General features: G+C 52.1%; 1 pseudogene; it reads left to right on the top strand.

Annotated features, from left to right (window-relative positions):
• Nucleotides 1-11,415: 11,415 nt before the first annotated feature.
• LOC135918439 (uncharacterized) lies at nucleotides 11,416-13,112 on the top strand (annotated as a pseudogene).
• Nucleotides 13,113-22,086: the final 8,974 nt, after the last annotated feature.

Below are 22,086 nucleotides of genomic sequence, written 5' to 3' on the forward strand. Positions count from 1 at the left end.
AACTCTACAATATTACAGAGACACCAGGATACACTTCCCTCCACCACACAATTCCCTTAATCGAGAAGATGCCGTCGCGTGTCGACAGCTTCAAACTAATTCATTTCCCTGCCTTTTTTATCTTCACCTGTTCCACCCCACACACTATCCCTCATACTGTCCCTATTGTGGAGCAAACCCCACAGTATATCATTGCACCTGGGAGTGCCCACACCCTCCGGGCTACTCCCCCATTCCTTCACCTTCCTCTTCCTCCTGGGAGACTGCGCTGACCAGCTCAGACCCGCAAGAGCAGCGACGGCTGATCCGGCGGGCACGCGTAGTGGCACGAGCCAATGGGGCCCTGAACTAAGGGCTCCACCCTGCGAGGAAGTCGCCCAAACTGATGATAAATAAATGTTTTCTCTCTCTCTCTCTCTCATTTCATAACTGCACACAAGAGCCCTGTCACATATAAGAGGGAAGAGAAAATGAAATGGTAGACGAAGAAAGGTTTCAAGAAGACGACGAGGATGGCGTTAAGAATGACGTGGATGAACCGAAGACGAAAGAAGATAAAGAAGAAGTTCTCAGCGAGGTGACAAGAGGTGATTGGTGGAGAAGTATCCGGTGAGATGGAAAGCGATGATTGGTGGAGAAGAGAAGAAGACGAAGAGAAGGATTACGTGGACTAACAGTTTACTTTTTGTGTTAGTTATTTATTAACCAAATTCTTTTATTCATTCAATCATATGACCACCCGATTCGTGGCCTATCCCCCATAGTGGGTTTGTGCCATTTGTTGAGGATTTATCATCATCATCATCATCAAGAAGGCTATAAAAGGGCGAGGAAGGGCGAGACACGAGGTGGAAGAAGAAAAGCAGCGGAGACTCGGCGGGTCTTTTTTTTTCTCCTCTACGTAGCATGACAATCTACTGAACCATTTCGATTTTCCCTCGCCTAAATTCATGTAACAAAATTTTAGATTTTTACCTCCTTTTCTGAACACATAAGCAAAGTCTGCCCGACTCTTGGCCAATCCCCGCGAGTGGGTAAGCGCCAAACTCATCCAGGACATCATCATCATCATCATCATCGGCGGGTCAGGGACAGTTCGACCGGAAGAGAGCGACGCCGGCTACTGCTCCGGTGAGCTCACGTTCTACGGCTTTGCACCGCAGACTTCCTGCCGTTCCTGAGCCCGTTCCGGGGAGTCCACGGAGGACGCTACCACCTGCTACGGCCAGGGGTGTCTCTACCGCTGCTGCCACCCTTTCGGGTGGTGCCCCAACGCCAACATCATCGGCCACACCTCCACGGGCGCTTGGACCGGGAGCGTGTACGAAGCAACCAACGACGCCTCCAGCGACGCCAGCCCTAGAACGTCCAACGCCACTCCGACGCCGGCTACGGAACCCACACCACGCCACATCCGCACCGAACCAGACGTGAGCACGAACGCCAACCACTCTCAATAGAACGCTAGTGGCAGTGTTACCAGTTCGTGTGTACTGATAGTTTTTGTATCTTGTGTGTTAGTTTGGTTAGGTTTGTGTGCTGCTGTTCGTGTCACGTGGGTTGTATTAAATGTGCATCTGTGTGGGTACGCCTGTCGCCTAGTCCATTCTTTCGGCCAGAGTGTTCTCCGGAGGAGATCCGTGACAAGCCCTCACCTGCCAATATGCGATTGCTGCGGTGTCGTTACGATATCTATCTGCGATCGCTGCTGGCTCCAGCAGAAGTAATCCGCAAGCACCTTGGAGTGCACAACACACTCAAATACTGCGTACATTAGCTCAGACGCGCCTTCACAGGGCAAGCGATGACAAGCGATGAATTGTGTCGCTGGGAAGCACGCACTTCTTCGCAATGTATCGCGGAGGCTTCGCGCGCAAAGATAAACTGGTACATTTTCACTGTACTGCGTCACTAAGGACCCTAAAATAACGTGTCTCCGTATTGTAGCGACAACCGTTGCTCCCGTACCTATGACTAGTGTGTAGTTTTCAGTTGGTAAAGCGGAGGCCTTAATAGCCTAGTGAAGCGCCTGCGATGAACAGCCGTACCCCGGCACTGCGTTTCCATTCCTCTAATAGAGAAAGAATGGTCATGACTGACTTTATTGAGACTACCACTGCAGCGTCCCTATAGGCGACTGCTCACCGTATGAACTCGCTCGTTCTTGCGACCCTCTTCAACACGGCTCTTCAATCTATCCGCTTCTAAGCTTTCGCCTCACTGTCGCCATTCGCGGCAAGTGCAAAATTTAATAACTAGCTCGATCTCCGTTTGTCATCAGAAATTTCTAGCATTCAAAACGAAAAACAGATACTTAAATAACAAATATGTTTGCTATTTTATTTGTTGTATTTTAACGATTCGATTGAGCGAAAGTGTAGATGCAAGAATGCGCCGCATGTACCCTGTTCGCATTCGACTGAGGATAGAAAGATAGTGCCCGAAAGAGGAGGTGCGCCCATGACGCGCCCGAGAAAGGCGTGGCAAGTGGCTCACGGCAAGTGTGCAGATATACAGTGGAACAGTCACAGTATTGCTAAGTTACGATAATCCGTTGGTGAGGATACGCGGTGCTTGCGCGGTTTCGTTGTGCAGCCTTCTGCACTTGAAACGTGGAAGCGGCGTGCCGCGCAGGGTGCGCTCATGTTTTCATACGCGGCTTTTTGTCCACATTTTTTCCCTGTAGCTTTTGCGCGTTCCACGCTATCTCCGTTCACTGACTGCTGTCCAGCAAACTCGGGTAAAACTCGGGTGAACGAGAAACTCGGCGCATCCTGCATAGCACCCCAGTTAACATGACATCGTGGATCGGAGGGAAAAGGCCTTGTGCTATCTAGGTGGTGTTGGATTAGCTGCGCCAGTAGTAACGTTGTTGCTCTCCGTCGCAGCCGGGCGCGCGCGCAGCAGTTTTTCTCCGGCTCCGAACTGCGTAGGCCACGCGTCATTCGCACGCCTGAGGAGCAGGCGGCTTTCAATCAGCAACGCCACGAGCAGAACGAGGAATGACCTCGTTTACACCGTGCCGATGCTGCAGCTCAGGCGAAAGAACAGGCTCGTGCAGCCGAGCGCAAGCAGCAACTGCTATTGAGGATCCGGCAGCCTACCAAACCGTCGTTTAATGAGCCGTCGGGATTAACCCAGGGATAATCACCGGGGCCGCACGTTTCAGCTTCTCGGGTTAACTACCGGTACGGAGTGCTTGGGCGGTGATATTTTTCTACACCCACCTGGCAGTTCTCCTGCAACACTTAGGCTATTAGATCACTGTGACAATTAAATGGTCTATTCGTTCCCTCATACAATCGTGTATATGTTTATAACGTCTAGGAAGTGAACCTGCAGCTACCCCCTCCAATCTCTCAGCAGCTGTGCCTTTTGTCGGTGCCTACTGGAGGGAGAGAATCCTGATGAAAACCATTTCATCCTACGTGGAGCTTCATGTGGCAAGCAGTGATACTGTCAACGTTTTCACGGAGAAGTAGCTTAAGAGTGCGGCTACGCATTAAAATACATATAACTCTGTTTGCTTCTCTTACAAAGATAATTCTTGATGATAAGAGCAAAGATGCCCGATGGAGTGATGCCGGCCTATAAGTTTCCCATAAGCCAGCGTTCCTGACGACTTAATACGAAGAACATAATTTCAATACCGTCAAAATAAGCAAATCAAATATTTCTGTGTGACCAAAGATGTGTGGCTGCATTCTGGCCATCAGACTAGTCACGTGGAATTTTTCTAAACTAAGCTATACACACGGCTTTCTAAATTATGTAACACGCCTTGCTTACATTTTGCAGAAACAAGGGGTATGGCTTGAGCATTTTGTAGGCAAACTTCAAGGTTTATGGGCTCATTGCGGCCTTTGCAGTAAGATACGCATGAAGGTGCTGCCGCGCGTTACGAGTGCACTCTGCGTGCGGTGAAACACTGAGCGCGCTGTCCTGGCAGAACCACAAATACCGCCAAGAACAAACGAATAGGTGCGGATCGCTATACCAAATCTGTGTTCCAATTTGAATGCCCGCAGATCAAGACAGCGCTTGCGAAACATTCCTTAAGCAAGTGTTAGAATGTGTCACGCGGTTGTCGTCAGCTACGTTTACCAATGTCCCGAGAGAGCTCAGCATTATATCAAATTTATATTCAATTTAAATGGGGGCTATTCATAGGCGCAATTTGCCGTGAAATATTAACGTTTCTGGCTCGATTAGCAGTCTTCCAAATATTTACTGAATACTTGTTTTTTTCTTCACTTGTTCTGTGCCTTATATGAGCGTATTCCAGTTATCCTTGGTGCTGTAAACGAGGTGCCATGATTTAAGTAAGGCGAATGTAAGGAACGGATAACGGGTGATGAGCCGGAATTTAAAGTGTTTTGATTAATTTTGTCCTTCGCAATAAATTACCTGTGCAAGCGCTCCGGAGCGCTACGAGTGTGTCTTACGACCGGTGTAGAATTTGGCACGTTGTCCTGGAAGTTCGACAAATGCCACCAAGATCAAGTTTAGCAGAAATTCGGGAAATGATACTGCAAATCTGTGTGCGGAAATTCTTGCGCTTGGATCAACAGCAGCCTTTGCAAAAAGAAAAAAAGAAACTAAATTCACATTCAGTGTTCGTAAGTGTCATGCAGTCGTTTTAAGCTATGGATGCGAATGTCCCGAAATTAATCCACGTTACACCAACCTTATGGTAATACCCAGAATTTAATTTGTTTTCGTATTTTGTGGAAATGGAGGTGATGTTGTGTAGCAAACGTTTAGCATTCCTGACTGTTACGACTCTGCAGCCGTGGTTGGCTGCCGAAGATTTACTAAACTCAAGAAAACAGGTACATGGTGGTTCAGACATAGGAGCCAGCACTGGCGTTGGTTCTGTGAGGCGCGCTCGTGCCATAAGCGCCAGTTCATTCGCACGTGCGCCTCACCGTTGTCTTCTGGCGACATGCCACTGCCTTAACGAAGTCTCCGCAGTGGTCTGGAGCCCGCCTAACCTCTGGTGGCCGCAGTTGCCGCGTCGTTCCTGCTCGGGACGTCGAGGTCGATGGTTGAGTGTTGTCCTTCGTATCGAGTGAGTCAGGCACGACAGGAACAGCAGAACTTGTTTATTTTGACAATGCGTCTGATAATACGTCTGATATGCTCCAATCCGCTGACGCTTGGGTTCGTTGCCTAGTCTGGCTCGTATTTTGATGTAGTTGAGGTGACGCCGAACCTTTCTGAGGACGCTTGTTATAAGCCAGGATCGTGGTCGGACGCTGCGCAGCATTTTACCTCAAATCCAGTCTGGCTCTTTAAAAACTGACGGATGAGCACTTTTTCCCCTACCGAGAAGCGACGCGATTGCTTCAGTGTCTTCTAGTACCGCTGAAGCTGTGTTTCCGTCTCCAGCTTCAGTAGGTCGAGGGGACACAAAAGTTATATTCCAAACATCGCTGTCACCGGTGTAATTCCTGTAACTAAGTGAACTGTCGTGTGCTGCCGACACAGGAACCTAGCAAGTCGACACTGTCTGGACCACTTCGTATCCATCAGGAGCGATCTCTTCAGTTCTGCCACATAGCGTTCTCCTGACCGTTTGTCGCAGGGTGATACACTAATGATGTGACGGCCCGTATGTCTTTTGACGCATAGAGCTGCTTTATGTCACTAGAAATAAAGGCTCTTAAGTAGTCGGGGAAGACTTTTGGGGGGATGCCGAAAGTAGAAAAGAAACTTCGGAGTACATCGATGAGAAGAGCAGATGTTGGTTACGTCACGTGACGGACTTCCCCCCACCTTGTGACCGCGTCCACGGCAACTAAATAGGTGTGCCCGTGTAGTGGCGCCGGAAATCAACGTGTACTCTGTTCCACGGTGTCTGGGGGCCGTCCAAGATGGGAATAATAGGAACTTTGGGTCGACTCTTCTGCGCTTACTGGCATTCACGGCACTGTCATACCATTTCTTCAATAACCTTGTCGATTCCGGGCCACCATACGTAGCTTCTTGCGCACTTCATGGCTACCATTCTCGGTGACCAGCATAAAGAAGTTCGAGAACGTGAGACTGTGCTGAGCTTCGTATAATCACTCGTGACCCATTGTGAGGCAGTCACGATGAACTGCTTTGCAGTCGCTCTTTGTCGGTAAGGAGTAAAGTCATCTACAGGGAGCTTCTACACTGCACCACCCTGCACTGATTTGTACAGCCTTTGCAGCATATTGTATGCTGTGTCAGACGTGCTATATCTGTGGCTCTAAACGGCGGTCTCGACAAACGGCGGCTTCAAATAATAGTCCATCACCTGGTAGCCATGGTTCATCCGTGCGTTTTGGTAATGGCAATCGGCTCAACGCGTCTGCGTTTTGATGGCTCTCGCCGTGCTTGTAGGCAATGTTGTAGTCATACGCAGATAACTTGATGCACCACCTGGTACTTCGTGGTGAAAGTACTTGAGCTGCTGGTTTCTCCGGGCCCAGTGAGCCGACCAGCGGCTAATGGTCAGCGACGAAAGTTACCTTTCTTCCCGCAGTACATATATGAAACTTAACGCTGCAAACAATACAGCAAGGCCTTCTCTGTCCAACTGTGCATAGTTTCGTTCCGCCGGCCCAATAGTCCTAGATGCAAATGGGATCAGTGCTTCACTATCCTGGTCATGACGATGAGACAGAACAGCTCCTATACCGTATGGTGAAGCGTCGCATGAGACACGAGGCTCCTTCTGTTCGTCGTAGTGTGCCAGTACCGTCTGACTGAACAGCAATCACTTAATTCGTCAAAGGCTTCTTGATGCTGAGTTTCCCATCTCCACGTTGCGTCCTGCAGAAGGAGCTGGTAGAGGTAGCTGGGCAGCTGTTGCCCTGTTCTTCAAGAATCTGTCGTAGAAAGCCAGCATTCCGAGAAATCACTGCAGCGCTTGCTTGCAGTCTGGTGCTGGAGCCTCAGTATAGCTAGAACTATATCTTCGCTGGTGTGAACTCCTGTTTCGTCGATTCGGAGTCCTACAAAAGAAACTTGTCTTACTGCAAAACGGCACTTGTCTTTTCAGAGGCACAGATTGTACTTGTGCAGCCTCTTGAGCACTTCTTCCAATCTGACAGCGTCTTCTGCGGTGTCCTTTCCACTGATGATCACGTCATCTAATTACTCACAAAAGCCTGTGATGCCAGACAGCATAGTGTCCATGAGCCGTTGAAAAATGGCTGGTGCTGAAGAGACCCCAAGAGGCAACCGTTTGACCTTGTAGAGTAGAGGAGACCTTTCAGCGTGTTGAGGGTCAATATCTCTGCTGCCTGCGGTGCCACGTGAAGTTGCTGGTAAGCTTGTGCTAAATCCAGGGTGCTGAAGACATTGCCGCCCCTCAAGTGGCTCAGGACTTTATCTGTTGTGGGAAGTGGGTAATCTGCCTTCTACGATCCCTAATTAACTGTACAACTGTAGTCGGTGCATATTCGTAACGAACCGTTCTTTCGAACGATTACGAAACGCGTTGCCCCGACAGAATGCTGCGCAGGCTCGATTATGCCTTCATCTTGCAGTCGATCCAGTTCAGCCTCTGCAGCCGGCCGCAGCACGAAAGGAACCAGCCGTGCTTTTAGAAACGTTGGCGTTGCTCCTTCCACAAGTTCGATTTGTAGCGCAGGACCAGCGGGCCCTGAGGTGTCATCGTCGTACACTGACTGGTACTTGGAGGCAAGTTCGTCGTCTGATACGTCATTGATGCCTGTTACCTGTATGCTCAGATGAGGAAACATATTTCGTCCGAGAAGGTTACACCCTGCTCCCTTGATAGCGACAAGTCGTAATGTAAACGTCTTGTTTCTGTACGCTTTTTCCACCGTTGCACAACCAAGAATTCGAAGGGACTGACTTGACCATGTGCGTAGGAGAATGTTGTTCGTTTGAAGCCGTGGTGGGTAATGTGTCCGCGTAGCTTTTAACGTGGATTCACCAATGAGAGGGCAGGTGCCCCTCAGTCGACCTCAAAGTCCAAGGACTTTCTATGTATGCGTAGCCGCATCATGACCGTGTGTGTGCTGGTCGCGTCCCCTAAGGCGCTTGTAAAGCGCCACGCCTGGTGTTGAGCACTGGCGAGGCGTTCGTTCCGTGAGGCACGCTCGCGCCGCAAAACCGCCAGTGCCTTCGCACGCGCGCTTCACCGTTGTTGTCTTCTGGCGACATTTCATTGGCCTAGTTGAAAGCGCCGGTCCAAGACGGAACAAAAGAAAGACACGGAAGCACCGATATTCGAATTTTAGGCAGGAGTGGCAATGCTTTGGCCAGAAAAATCACTGAGAAAGCAAGAAGGTACCTGTATCCTGTATTCCCGATACGTCGGTTGTTTTGCATAGCAAATAAAATCAGTTTTTAGAAATGATGCTGTAAACCACATGCTTCTGGATATGCCACATTGGTTGGGTTGTTGGACGTAGCGTTTGCCCGTCCCTATATATATATATATATATATATATATATGCGGACGCGCTTTCCAAGAGCCAGCTGCTCTGGGATTCATGAAAAGCCCGAGAGTCCTTGTGAAGGCACATATATATAGATATATATATATATATATATATATATATATATATATATATATATATATATATATATATATATATATATATATATATATATACACACACAAAGCTGTGGCACCGCGGGACGGCATGCGCAACGGCCAGCGCCATGGAAGACGACGAAGCGTGTACGCTTCACGCTCTTCTTCTGGGCCCGCCATTAAAGGGCAGCGTATATTTTGTAAGCCTCGTCTTCAATCTACGTTACATTTTTCTGGTGGAGATGCTGGGTACATGCTACCACGCCCAGATCGAACGCCGTCTACAAGCCCAGTACGAAGTCCGGTCGAGCTGACTCCGGTTCACGTACGGACAAGCCATCGACTTCAGGGACTGCCACCTGAGCACGAGCCTCTACCCAATCGAGTCAGAAAGATGAGTACATCAGTTCCTTCTTCTTCCGCAACCACACCGACCGAGGTCGTCCTTAACCAGCCGCGAATCCCCACATCTTTCCATGGGGACACTTTTGAGGATGTTGAGGACTGGCTCGATCACTTTGAGCGTGTCGCAGAATTCAAAGGCTGGACTCCAGAGCGCAAGCTACGCAACGCCTACTTTGCCCTCGAGGACTACGCGCGGACATGGTTTAAGAACCGTGAGGCGACGCCAGCCAATCAGCACATACGCCAGCCTCGATCGGAAGTAGCGAGCTGAATCTGCAACAAGTCTTACAAAATGTACGCTTCTATTTAATGGCGGGCCCAGAAGAAGAGCGTGAAGCGTATGTGCTTCGTCGTCTTCCATGGCGCCGGCCGTTGCGCGCCGTCCCGCGGTGCGGGAGCCCCACAGCATTGTGTCAATTGCCCCCCATGCGAAAACTGACCGTCTCGGTCACGTGAAAAAGTTCTTTCAGCGACGACAACAAATGGAGCTCCTCAGGTGCATCTCGGCGTTCACGTACGCGCATAGTAGGGTTTCATGTGCACTACATGAACAACTTCAGCGCGAGGACGACGACGGGGCGAACCGGGATCAGAACTGGAGGGGACGACTTCGTAGGTAACGTCACTGAGGCGGCGTGAAACATTGTAGGGACCAAAATACCGGCGGAGTAACTTTTCCCAGAGTCCACGGCGACGGACAGGCGTCCAGACCCACACGAAGGCGCCGGTATTGTAGTGGACGTCGCGTCGACCCTGATTGTACCGAAGGGTGTTGGCATGCTGTTGGCTCCGGACACGATGCCGAGCAAGCTGGCGGGCTTCTTCAGCTATTTGTACGAACTCTTCTACGTGTTTTCTGGTCGGGCTATTATCAGCCAAAGTTAGCATGGCTTCAAGTGTGGACGTGACGTGACGGCCGTATACAAGCTCGAACGGCTTATACTGCGTAGTCTCCTGTACAACAGTGTTATACGCGAAGGTCACGTAGGGTAAAATCTCGTCCCACGTCTTGTGCTCTACGTCGATATACATGGAGAGCATATCAGCCAGCGTTCTGTTCAGATGTTCCGTTAATCCATTGGTCTGAGGATGATACGCAGTGCTCTTGCGGTGAGAGCAATGCGCCAGCTGGAGAACGTGCTGGATACGTTCAGCTGTAAATGCTGTACCGCGGTCGGTGATGACAACAGACGGTGCACCATGTCGTAGGACGATGTGGTGTACAAAAAACTTGGCCATTTATTACGAGTTTTCTTGCGGAATAGCTTCGGTTTCGGCGTACAGAGTTAAGTAGTAGGTAGCGACGACTATCCATTTGTTGAGCGAAGAGGTCACTGGGAATGGCCCAAGTAAATCCATTCCTATTTGTTGGAACGGTGCTTGAGGATGGTCCACAGGGAGGAGAAAGCCAGCCGGTTTAACTGGTGGTTTCTTGCGGCGCTGACAATCGCGGCAGGTTTTCACGTACCGTTTCACAGAAGAATAAAGCCGGGGCCAGAAATACTTCTGTCATATCCTTGCTAATGTTTTAGCAAATCCCACGTGTCGCGCGCATGGCTCATCATGGCAGGCTTGCAAAATGTCTTGGCGCAGCGCCGACGGCCCCACAAGGAGGTAGGTACAGGGACCGCTTCCGCAGTTTTTCCTGTAAAGGACGTTGTTGTGCAAGCGGTACGATGATAAGCCGTGCATGAGTGAGCGGGGTAAGACACCTTCAATTCCTTGAAGCTGTTCGATCAGCGGCAGCAGCTCAGGGTCAGCGCACTGGTGGTCAGCCGTCTTCATGCCGTCGATAACGCCGACAAATGGCAAGTCATGGTCAGGGTCTGAGGACGTCGTAAGGAGTGGTGCGCGTGACAAACAGTCAGAGTCGCTGTACTTCCTTCCAGACCGGTAGACAACTGTAATGTCGTACTCTTGTAAGCGCAGGCTCCAACGGGCTAGTCTGCCTGAAAGGTCCTTGAGGTTGGCAAGCCAGCACAGGGCGTGGTGATCGCTGACAGCCTTAAAGGGTCTACCGTACAAGTAGTGTCGGAATTTAACAATTGCCCACATAACCGCTAAGCATTCTTTTTCAGTGCTTGAATAGCTTTTCTCAGCCTTGGTTGACGAAGAAGAAGCGACGAAGAAGAAGCGTTCGTCCCTAGTCAGAGATCGGCTTCGTGATTGCTAGCCAGTTACGCAGTGCTAATTACCTCGAACCAAAGTTTTGCTTGTACCAATGTGTCCGTGAAGGCGAGCGGCATCGACCGATACCAGCTGACCCCAGAGGTGCGTTTTTCTTTGCCACATTTCGTGACTACTTCTACTGCCACCGTGCGAAGGATTGCTAGGCTTAGGCGTGTTCCGCGGACACTCGGCCCAACACCGTCACACCGACAGCGGCCTGCCGTACATCCCGGCGGCTGCCGCTCGTCAGCTCCGAGATGGAGGCGCCCTCTCAAACAACAATGATCGTGGACAACCACATGTGCGTTCAAGTTCAAGGAAAAGAGATATCACCCGAGGAATACCACAGCGACGCCGGATGGACGCTCTCGGGGGAACGCATGTCGAGGCTGCGCCAGCGGACCCCCGCCAGCGGCAAGCCCGACGGACCCGGCGGGAGTCAAACAAGCACGAGGTTGAAGTTCTACAAGAACGTCAGAGCCTCGGCCATCAAGGCAGCACGCATGCCAGCCATGCCACTAGAAGAAAGCAAGATAGTTGTTAGACCCAGAGGGGGACTGGACATCCAAGACCGGCAACACCACTATCGCTGCGGCCATACTCGCTGCGGCCAAGATCACGAGCGAGGAAAGCGCCGCGGACACCATCTGCCCCAACACACAACAGAACATCATGGTCGTAATACACCGAACGAAGACAACGCGGCAAGGCACGCTAAAATCCAGGAATTATCTATTCAAGGCAAATCCTACGAGGTCAGCGCATATCGCACGGCACCTCACGACACCGTAAAGGGCGTCATCAGAGGCATCCCCATCGACGCGAGCGCCGAAGAGCTCGATAGAAACATCGTCAACGAGGGGAACCCGCTAGCAGTGGCCGCAAAAAGGATTGGAAGCACAACCACTGTGATTGTGTTGTTCCAGAGGCCCAAGGTACCGAACTTCATCCGACACGGAGTCACCCTGATACCGTGCCACCTCTACAAGAAACAGATCGACGTCTGCCAGCAGTGCGGCCGAGTGGGACACCGCAAGGACGTGTGCCCGACCCCCACAATCAAGACGTGCGTGGCCTGCGGACCCGCGAACTCTACAGAAGACCATCGCTGTACCCCAAAATGTCAGTTGTGCGGAGACGAACACCCGACCGGAGACCGAACGTGCAAGGCGTAATACAAGATCCCCTACGTAGTGCGCAAGCGACAATGAGAGCGCCAACAGGCCGAACGCCAGCTGCTGTCGGAGAGCGATTTCCCGCCACTCTACAAGCTGGCAGATGCGCGAAAGTCAAGGACCCATCGGAAAACCGCGCGCCCAAATCTAGAGACAGCAGCTGCTGCAAGAGAGGTCTCAGCAGGAAAACATCACCATCACGTGAGCGAGTGAGCTGGGCCGACGCAGCGAAAGGAAACAATATAAGGAACGCTCAGAAAATCACCGAAACCACGAAGAAAGAAGATATGAATAAGGTGCGGGAGGCAAATGAGATACTAAGACAAGAAAACACGGCGTTGCGAGCGACCATCAACAACCTCATGAAAGAGATCGCCGAGATCCGTCAGTTGCTGCTATGCAACAACGAGCCTCTACAGAGACCCACGCCAAGCACAAGCAAGACCGAGGAAACGACAACGAACATCCAGGAGAAAGCCATAGAGGAACCGGCACCGAAGAAGCGAGGCGTCGAGGCCACGCGCACGCGAACAGAAAACGATCGCATCGACATCCTCGAAGCGAAATTCGAAGCGACATTCAGCAAGCTCGAACAGCTAATCACGACAAACATCGCAGCAGTGACAGCACTGAAGCAAACAATAAAAACCTACCAAGCCGAGAACAGGAACAGAGTCGCCTGCATCGAAAGGACCCTACAGCCGATGGTAAGCCACGCGACGTTCGCGCCCCTCTTAACGCAACATCCACCCAACCAGGGAGCCCCGTACACGCCAACGCAATCATGGCCGCCAACGCACCACCAGCAGCGCCAGGTGTAACCGCGTGGCAGTGGAACTGTCGCGGCTTCGGAAGGAAGAAGGCAGTCATCAAACAGCACATCGTACATGCCGCGCGCAAGCCAGACGTTATACTACTACAAGAAACACTAACCGACGCACCGTCCCTCCCCGGCTACAGAGTGCACAAGGGACCGCCCGACGGCAGAGGCCTGTGCACCCTTGGTCAGGAAGGGACTCACGTTCGTCGAACATGAGCTGCAAAGCAATATCAAGATCGAACACACACTCACCGAAATCATCCCGGGCAAGAAGAGAAAAGCAAGCATATTTCTGCTCAACGCCTACAGCAACGCATCTCAGAGAATAATAATAATAATATATGGGGTTTTACGTGCCAAAACCACTTTCTGATTATGAGGCACGCCGTAGTGGGGGACTCCAGAAATTTTGACCACCTGGGGTTCTTTAACGTGCACCTAAGTCTAAGTACACGGGTGTTTTCGCATTTCGCCCCCATCGAAATGCGGCCGCCGTGGCCAGGATTCGATCCCGCGACCTCGTGCTCAGCAGCCTAACACCATAGCCACTGAGCAACCACGGCGGGTGCATCTCAGAGAAAACAGAGATTCAAGACATTACTGCACAGAGCCAGCACCGCAGCGGGCCACAGCGGGCCGCAACACGCTGATCGCGTGCGGAGACTTCAACGCGATGAACCCTGCCTGGGGCTACAACAAGTACACAGCAAAGGGCCGCGACCTGTACCAAGACGCCACGGAACTCGACTTCACCCTCATCACGAACCCGACACATCCGACGAGAATTGGTAACTCCGTGTCCCGGGACACCACTCCGGACCTCTCGTTCGTCAAGAACGACATCCGGGGCCCGACACCTGGAGAAACACGGGGATCGACCTTGGCAGCGACCACACCATCGTGGAAATCGGCATACCGGAACACAACGACACCAGCATCAAAACACACAGATGGATAGACTGGGACGCCTTTCGAGACGCCAGAAGCCAGAAGAGCGACGGTGACGACGAGATCGAAGACATCGACTCGTGGACGGCTGAAATCACCAAGAGCGTACGCAACGCGACCAAAAAGATTGAAACGAGCACGAATATCGACAAAGTAGACAGCCGGCTTGCGCATCTTATCGAGGCCAAACAGTCGATACTCAATCGCTGGAAGAAACAACGGCTTAACCGCAGACTGAGAAAGAAGGTGGCGGAGCTGAACCGAGCGATCGAAGATCACTGCCGCGCTCTCTGCACGCAACAGTGGAACGAGATCTGCAACGCGGCAGACGGGCAGATGCATAGCGGAAAGATGTGGAACCTACTGCGGCACCTGCTCGACGAAACCAAGACCAAGTCGCACCACAGGGACAGACTCGCCAGGCTCATACATCGGCCGGTCTCAGCACACGGCGTCGATGAAGTCACCAGGCGCATTAACGACAAATACCTGCCGACTATACCTACCGAACAACACGTGCCGTAAGCAAATTTTTGCGCTATGTATCCCAGTCTGAATGCCGTAAAGCGGCCTGCCTAACGCGAAGCTCGATCGTGACATCGACGTCGGGGAGGTACGCGCGGCCCTGCACGACCTCAACAGCCGGTCGGCAGCCGGCCCGGACCTCGTCACGAACAAGGCGCTCAAGAACCTCGATGACGGCTCCATTGATAAGCTCGCAAAATACTACAACAAGTGCTGGAGAGCGGGCGCGCTGCCAAAGCTGTGGAAGGCAGCCAAGACCATCCTGATCCCCAAGCCGGGGAAGCCGCCGGACACGGATAACCTCCAGCCCATCTCGCTCACGTCCTGCGTGGGCAAGGTGCTGGAGCACGTCCTGCTCAACAGGTGGCAAGACTACCTGGAATGAGAAGGGCTGTACCCGGCCACTTTGATCGGCTTCAGACAGCACCTCAGCACGCAGGACGCGATGCTGCAGTTCAATCACCAAATCATCGATGATGGCGGCAGCGCCCGCGACAACAAAGCAATCCTAGGGCTCGACCTGCAGAGCGCCTTCGATAAGGTTAAACACGCGGCGATTCTGTCCCAAGTCTCCAAGCTCAACATGGAAGAAAGATCCTACAACTACATCAAGGACTTCCTCACGGACAGGACCATCGAGCTACGAGCAGGCGACCTACAGACGCAAGAGAAGAAGCTCGGGAGCACCGGCACACCGCAGGGATCGGTCATTTCGCCGATGCTGTTCAACCTGGTAATGATCGGAGTGGTCGAAAAGCTCGGGCACATCGAAGACGTCAGGCACATCATCTACGCGGACGATATCACGATATGGGTGACTGGTGGCAGCGACGCCCACATCGAGGGCGCGCTACAAGCCGCCGTCGACGCAATAGAAGACCAGCTGGAAGGCACCGGACTGAGATGTTCGCCGAGCAAATTGGAGCTTCTCATACTCCCACCTACCAAAAACAGCAGAGGCAAGACCAGACAACGCGAAAACGAAAAAATCAGAATCGTCACCAAATCCGGCAACGAGATCCCCGAGGTCGGCAAAATTAGGATCCTAGGCATGGTCATCGAAAAGCACGGAAGAAATGGCGACAACCATCACCCAAGGAATACCATCATCACGCCAACCATCACCCGTCTCAAGGCAAAAGCAGCCAAGGCGATTCGACTCCTCAAACGAGTCCCCTCCCGAAAGTCTGGCATGTTTCGTCATCAGCCACGTCGCGTACGTTGCAGCCTACCACAGATGGCTGCAAGACGAACGAAACAAAATCAACGTGCTCATCAGAAGAGCGTACAAGACGGCGCTGGGCCTGTTCGAGTCCACAAGCACGACCCCCTTGTTAAAACTCGGGCTACACAATAGGCTCGAAGAAATAGCCGAAGCGCAACGGACCTCTCAACTGGAGCGGCTGTCCATGACCAAAGCCGGGAGGAAAATACTGGACCATCTGGGAATTAGACGCTCGAACGAGGTGGAGATGAAGCTCCCCGTCCCCGAAGAGGTCCGACGCCAGACCAGAATCGACCCCATACCGAAGAACATGAATGCCGAGTTCAACAAGGGAAGAAGAGCGGTCAGGGCCAAGGCTCTCATCGACCAGCATGCCAACGACGAACACGAGTGGTACGTGGACGCGGCCGAATACCAACGGAACGCCTTCGCAGCGGTCGTCATAGAGGCGTGAGAAGCATGAGAAGACGGCAGCGAGCGTGAGAAGCGCCGGAGCGGAACAAGCGGAGGAGGTAGCCATCGCCCTGGCCATCGCCGACGCAAACTGCCACACGGTGCTGAGTGACTCAAGACAGGCAGTGCGAAACTTCGCCAAAGGACAAATCTGCAGGGAGGCTGAGCGCGTATTGCGAGCGGTAAAACTAGAAGAACGAAAAGTACGACTCAAGTGGTTCCCGGCGCACGCGGGCGACGCGTCGGAACGCAGTGAGAACCATAATGATACGGCACACGCAGCGGCGCGAGCGCTAACCAACCGCGCCCCGGCGACAGACCGTCCGACGTGGTTCGGAACCAAGGACCGCATGACGGATTACAATGAAATCACGAAGGCCTACCGCCTGGCTCGCAGGACTCTCCCACCCCCGCACCCGAGACTGAGTCGAGCGGAGGCGGTAGTACTGAGACAGCTCCAGACCGGATCGCTACCGAGCCCGAAACTGATGAATCGCATGTACCCCGAGACATATCTGACAGATATGTGCAGAGTCTGCCGAGGGAGACCGCAGATTACACGCACATCTTGTGCGACTGCATTAAATATCCAGAAGACGCTCAATCAAGAACACTCCCACCGCGGCTCGAGGCAGCCGCGAAGAGCTACGACCGACACGATCAGCTCTGGGCCGTCCAGCAGGCCCTCGAGGCGCTCGAAAGGCACGGACCCAGCGAGCCGGCAGCAGCGAGCGGAGAACCGCGCCGAGTAACGGCAACTTCGAGGATGACGTAGGCCCTCGTCGGGGCGCGCGAGCGCCCAACTGCAGGCATAAAGTTGCTCCAATCCAATCCAATCAGCCTTGGAGAGACTGCGGCTTGCATAAGCAATGGGGCGTTCCGCACCAGCTTGCCACTGCACAAGAACTGCGCCGAGACCCGTATTGCTGGCGTCAGTATGAATTTCAGTGTCACCGTCTCCGCTGAAATGAGCAAGTATTGGGGCCGTTTGCAAACGCTTGCGCAATTCATTGAACGACTGCTGCTGCTCACCCACCCAAATGAAAGGCACATCGTTGCGTGTGAGGCGTGTAAGAGGCTCAGCAATTTTCGAGAATCTCTCGACGAAGCGCCTACAATATGCGTACAAACCAAGGAATCATTGGACAGCCTTCTTGTCTGTGGGTGGCGAAAACTCGGCTACGGCAGCTAACTTGTCTGTGTCTGATCGGGCGCCTTTAGGACCAACGACGTCGCCAAGAAATTTGAGCTCTTGGAACCTGAAGTAGCATTTTCAGGCTTGATGGTGAGGCCGGCAGTATGGATCGCAGCGAAGACACTCTCGAGTCGTGCGAGATGTTTCTCAAACGTGCTCGAGAACACGACGACGTCGTCCAAGTATACGAGGCAGGTTTGCCATTTGAGTTCAGCAAGCACGGTATCCATCATCCGCTGAAAGGTGGCAGGTGTGGAACAGAGACCAAAGGGGAGAACTTTGAACTCATAAAGCCCGTCAGGTGTCACAAACGCTGTTTTTCACGATCCTGTTCATCAACTTCGATTTGCCAATACTCTGATTTAAGATCCAACGAATAAAGAAACTGGGTATGTTGTAGACGATCCAATGCGTCGTCGATGCGTGGCAATGACTAAACATTGCGCTTGGTGACAGGGTTCAACCTTCTATAATCTACACAGAAGCGTAGTGTGTTGTCTTCCTTTCTGATTAAGACTACAGGGGAGGCCCACGGGCTTGTGGATGGCTGGATCACGTCGTCTTGGAGCATCTCTTTCACCTGATGCTTTCCACTGGAGACACTCTGTAAGGATGCTGACGAACAGGACGTGCGGACTCGTCCGTAATAATGCGGTGCTTTGTGATGGACGTGCGCCGTACGTAGGAAGACGTTGAAACACAGTGCGCAAATTCACTCACGAGACTCAGTAGAAGGTCTTTCTGATGGTCTTGCAGAGCAGCGTTAACGTGAATCCGTTCCTTTAGGCTTGGTAAGTCAGGTTGCTGAGACGATGCGATTTCCAATGTGGCAATGTCAGTAACATCGGTGATTTCGCGAAGAATGGCGATTGTGGTTCCTCGCGGTACATGCCGATATTCGTTGCTAAAGTTTGTTAGCCAGACGGTTGAGCATTTGTTTCGCACCTGAAGAAGCCCTCTGGCTGTGCAAATGTGGCGCTCAAGCAGCAGGGGAATGTTTGACTCAGCAATTCCTTCGGCGTCGTCCTCCATGTCGCATCGGACAAGAGTAAGCACGCTGTTCTTGGGTGGCAACGTGACGTGAGCGTCAGCTACGCGAAGCGCGATGTTACGGTCATTGTCATTGCTGTTCGCTAAGGCTTGCGTAGTAGCGAAGCTGACTCTAGACCTTGCAGGTGTATGATGGCACCATTCGCCTGAAGAAAATCCATGCCGAGTGTAAGGTCCTTTGAACATTCAGGAACAATGACGAAGTCGCCGGTGTACCTGAAGCCCCGAATGTTGACTCGTGCCGTGCACCGGCCCATTGGAGTCATGAGGTGCCCTCCTGCAGTACGAGTCTGAGTCCCGGTCCATTGCGTCGAAACTTTGTTCAGTATACACTCGAGATTCTGGCTCATAACAGACGTGTCCGCACACGTGTCGTAACGCCGTGACTTCGTAGTCATCTATGGTAACTGGTACGTCGCAAGATACTGACACCGAACTACACTGATTTCTATACGTCTCAATTACGTCGTATCATGGTCATCTTAGTGGAGGATCTTCAGCGTTCCCAACGTCAGTGATATCCCCTCCGCAAGTCGCTGGACGCAGTTTTCCCGGGAGGCAGTGCTGGGTGAGCGACGCCTTGTTGCACTCGGCGTGAAGACGGCGCTGGAAGACCTGTTTCGGGCGGGTGACCGTGACCGGGGGACACGGAGTCGTAGGGCAAACGAGGTCCTGGCGTCCGCGAGGTAGGCTTTAATCTCCAGGAACGTTCACCATTACTCGGGCACGGCGCATTCAGTGAAAATCCACGGAGCCCAGCTCGGCGGTAAGGACACGCCCTGTAGAGGTGATGGCTTCACCGCAATGAAAACACAAGGGCCTCTGGTCTTCAGTGCGCCATAGGTCGCTCTTGCGGGGTGGTCGCGTTTCAGCCATGAATGGCGTGCGGCAAATCCTGAAGTCGCCAGTTGCTTGTTCAACGGTGCTTACACCATGAAAGTCCTGGACGTAGCGCGCATCCTATAAAGTCGGCTACAACGAACTTCGCGCAGCTTCCACATACGACATGCGAGGCTGTGGCTGCCGTATCTCATGCTGCGGTGCCTCGCTTCCCTCCGGGAGTTGCACTGCCTGCCTGATTTCCTCCCGGACGACCTCAGCCAGAATGAGTCGCGGTACCGATAGCGGAGCCTCCTGAAGCGTTTGAAGCTGTGGAATGCCGTGTCTGCCGAAGGACGAATCCCAACATAAAAACGTAACGCTTCTTTATTCGACTAACGATGGCAGCGGACGGGCATACCAACGCTACGTTCGTCCCAGTAGCGGAAGGTAGAAGGCGGCCTTTCTCAGCCAGGCAGCCTGTCTTTATAGCCACCGTCGGTGACGGATACCTCGGGTGACGTGGCGGTGGCGCTATGTTTTATCGACTATGCAGTCCAGCGTGCAGCTGTGTTATGCTGGGCCAGATGATAAGAAGACGGAGGGTGCGCAGAAATATGCGCGGAGTGTGTCGCCACAAAGCTCTTCTCGGACAACAAGCCTAATGAGCTACCGCAAGGCGTCGGTATTGTCCAAGGGTATAGCGAGAGGGTCACGCGATATGGTCGACACGTCGCGGTTGTACTGCCGTGTCCGCTGCTGCAGTGCTTTTTCCATTGATATGGCTTCCGCGAGAAAGTCTGCAACGGTCTTTGGTGGGTTGCGTATTAGGCCACCGAATAACTCTTGCTTGACACCGCACATCAAGTTCCTGAGCTTCTTTTCTTCCGGCAAGGATGGATCGGCGCGTCGGAAACGTCGGCACGTATCCTCGACAAACATTGCGACGCGTTCCTTCGGCCGCTGTATTCTCGCCTGAATCGCAGATCCAGCTCGCTCCTTGCGATCGAGGCTGGGGTATGTGCTGAGTAGCTGTCGTCGGAATTCGTCCCATGTGGATAGGGCCGCCTCGCGGTTCTCAAACCATGTCCACGCATAGTCCTCGAGGGCAAAGTAGGCGTTGCGTAGCTTGCGCTCTGGAGTCCAGGCATTGAAGTCTGCGACATGCTCAAAGTGATCGAGCCAGTCCTCAACATCCTCGAAGGTGTCCCCATGAAAGGAGTTGGGGATTCGCGGCTGGTTAAGGACGACTTCGGTCGGTGCCATTGAGGAAGAAAACGGAACTGGTGTACTCATCCTTCTGACTGGATCGGGTAGGCTCGTGCTCAGGTGGCAGTCCTTGAAGTCGACGGCTTATCGGTACGTGAACTGGAGTCAGCTCGACCGGACTTCGTGCTGGGCTTGTAGGTGGTGTTCGGTCTGGGAGTGGTAGCATGTGCCCAGAACCTCCACCAGAAAAATTTAACGTAGATTGAAGACGGAGTTTTACAAAATAGACGGTTCTCTTTAATGGCGGGCCAGAAGAAGAACGTGCAGCTCACGCGCTTCATCATCTTTCATGGCGCCGGCTGTAGCGCGCGCCGTCCCGCGGTGCGGGAGCCCCACATCATTGTGTCAATATCACACACCTTCGGAAACAATAAAGGAAAAATTCAATTTAGAGCTATGGCACTCACCGCGTAGATGTGGGAGCCTTGCACCAGTGGTGACAGTTACCACTGCATTTACAAATTTGAAGCATCCATGCAGACAAGAATGCTTCTTAATATTTTTGGCTACCACTTTAAATGCCTCCGCCAAGTGTTAACAATGCTGCACACAGTCATACCAAGGATCTCGTAGCAACAGCTGCAGGTAAAAAGTAAAAGCAGTAAAGTACTGGTGCATTCTGGACGCTGTCGTTGAAAACTTTTAAGCAAAAACAATGCAAGAAGCAAGCAAAAGAACTGCCATTTATTATCATAATTTCCCATTTCCCCATTCGCGCTTAGACAATGCGTAGACCAAGCCGCAGCAGCTCCCTTATGCAGACTCTGCACGCCAAGACCCCATGGAGGCACATGCAAGTAAGTGGCAAGAAGCAATGCCACAGTTAATGACATTTATCTAATTTCATTCTTTTTCTTACCTTTAGGCTGCCAGCACCCCTTGAATAGCCAACTTGACTGCGGGTGTGTCAGTCAAGTCGCCAAGGCAGCATTTCAGGGAAAGCGACATGCAATTAAAATGGCCACTTCGCCACGTAAACGATACTCTTTCTCTCAGATGACTCCTACACCTCGCCCACCTGTGCAGACTCCACCAACAAAGATGTCGCAGAGGCTTGTGCAGGTCAGAGGCAAGAATCAATGACACTGGTGTTGACATTCATCCAATTTCTTTCTTTTCCTTACGCTGAGGCAGCCATCACATCTCAAACAGCCACCTTGACTGCGGGTGTGTCAGCAGATTCCTGTTGTACATATGCTCATAATAAACTTGAACTTGATAATAAACTTGAAGGCAAATGGGACATGGATGCATTATTTTTTTAACATTCAGTGTACACATACGTGTTATACTTTGCAGCACTACAGAGCATGTTTTGAAGCTTTCCTCTATGTTTTTACCTTTAATTATGGATGTGTTGTGTGGCCCTCAATGCTGCAGTTCATGTTGTAGCAGCTGCTTTGTGTATTGCACACTGGATTAAGTTTGTGATATGCACATGTGCAAAAGGCGTATGTTTCTCTGACAAATACAAAGTGAGGTTTTACGTAC

The sequence above is a fragment of the Dermacentor albipictus genome, chromosome 2 (genome assembly GCF_038994185.2).
Source record: "Dermacentor albipictus isolate Rhodes 1998 colony chromosome 2, USDA_Dalb.pri_finalv2, whole genome shotgun sequence".
NCBI classification, from domain to species: Eukaryota; Metazoa; Arthropoda; class Arachnida; order Ixodida; family Ixodidae; genus Dermacentor; species Dermacentor albipictus.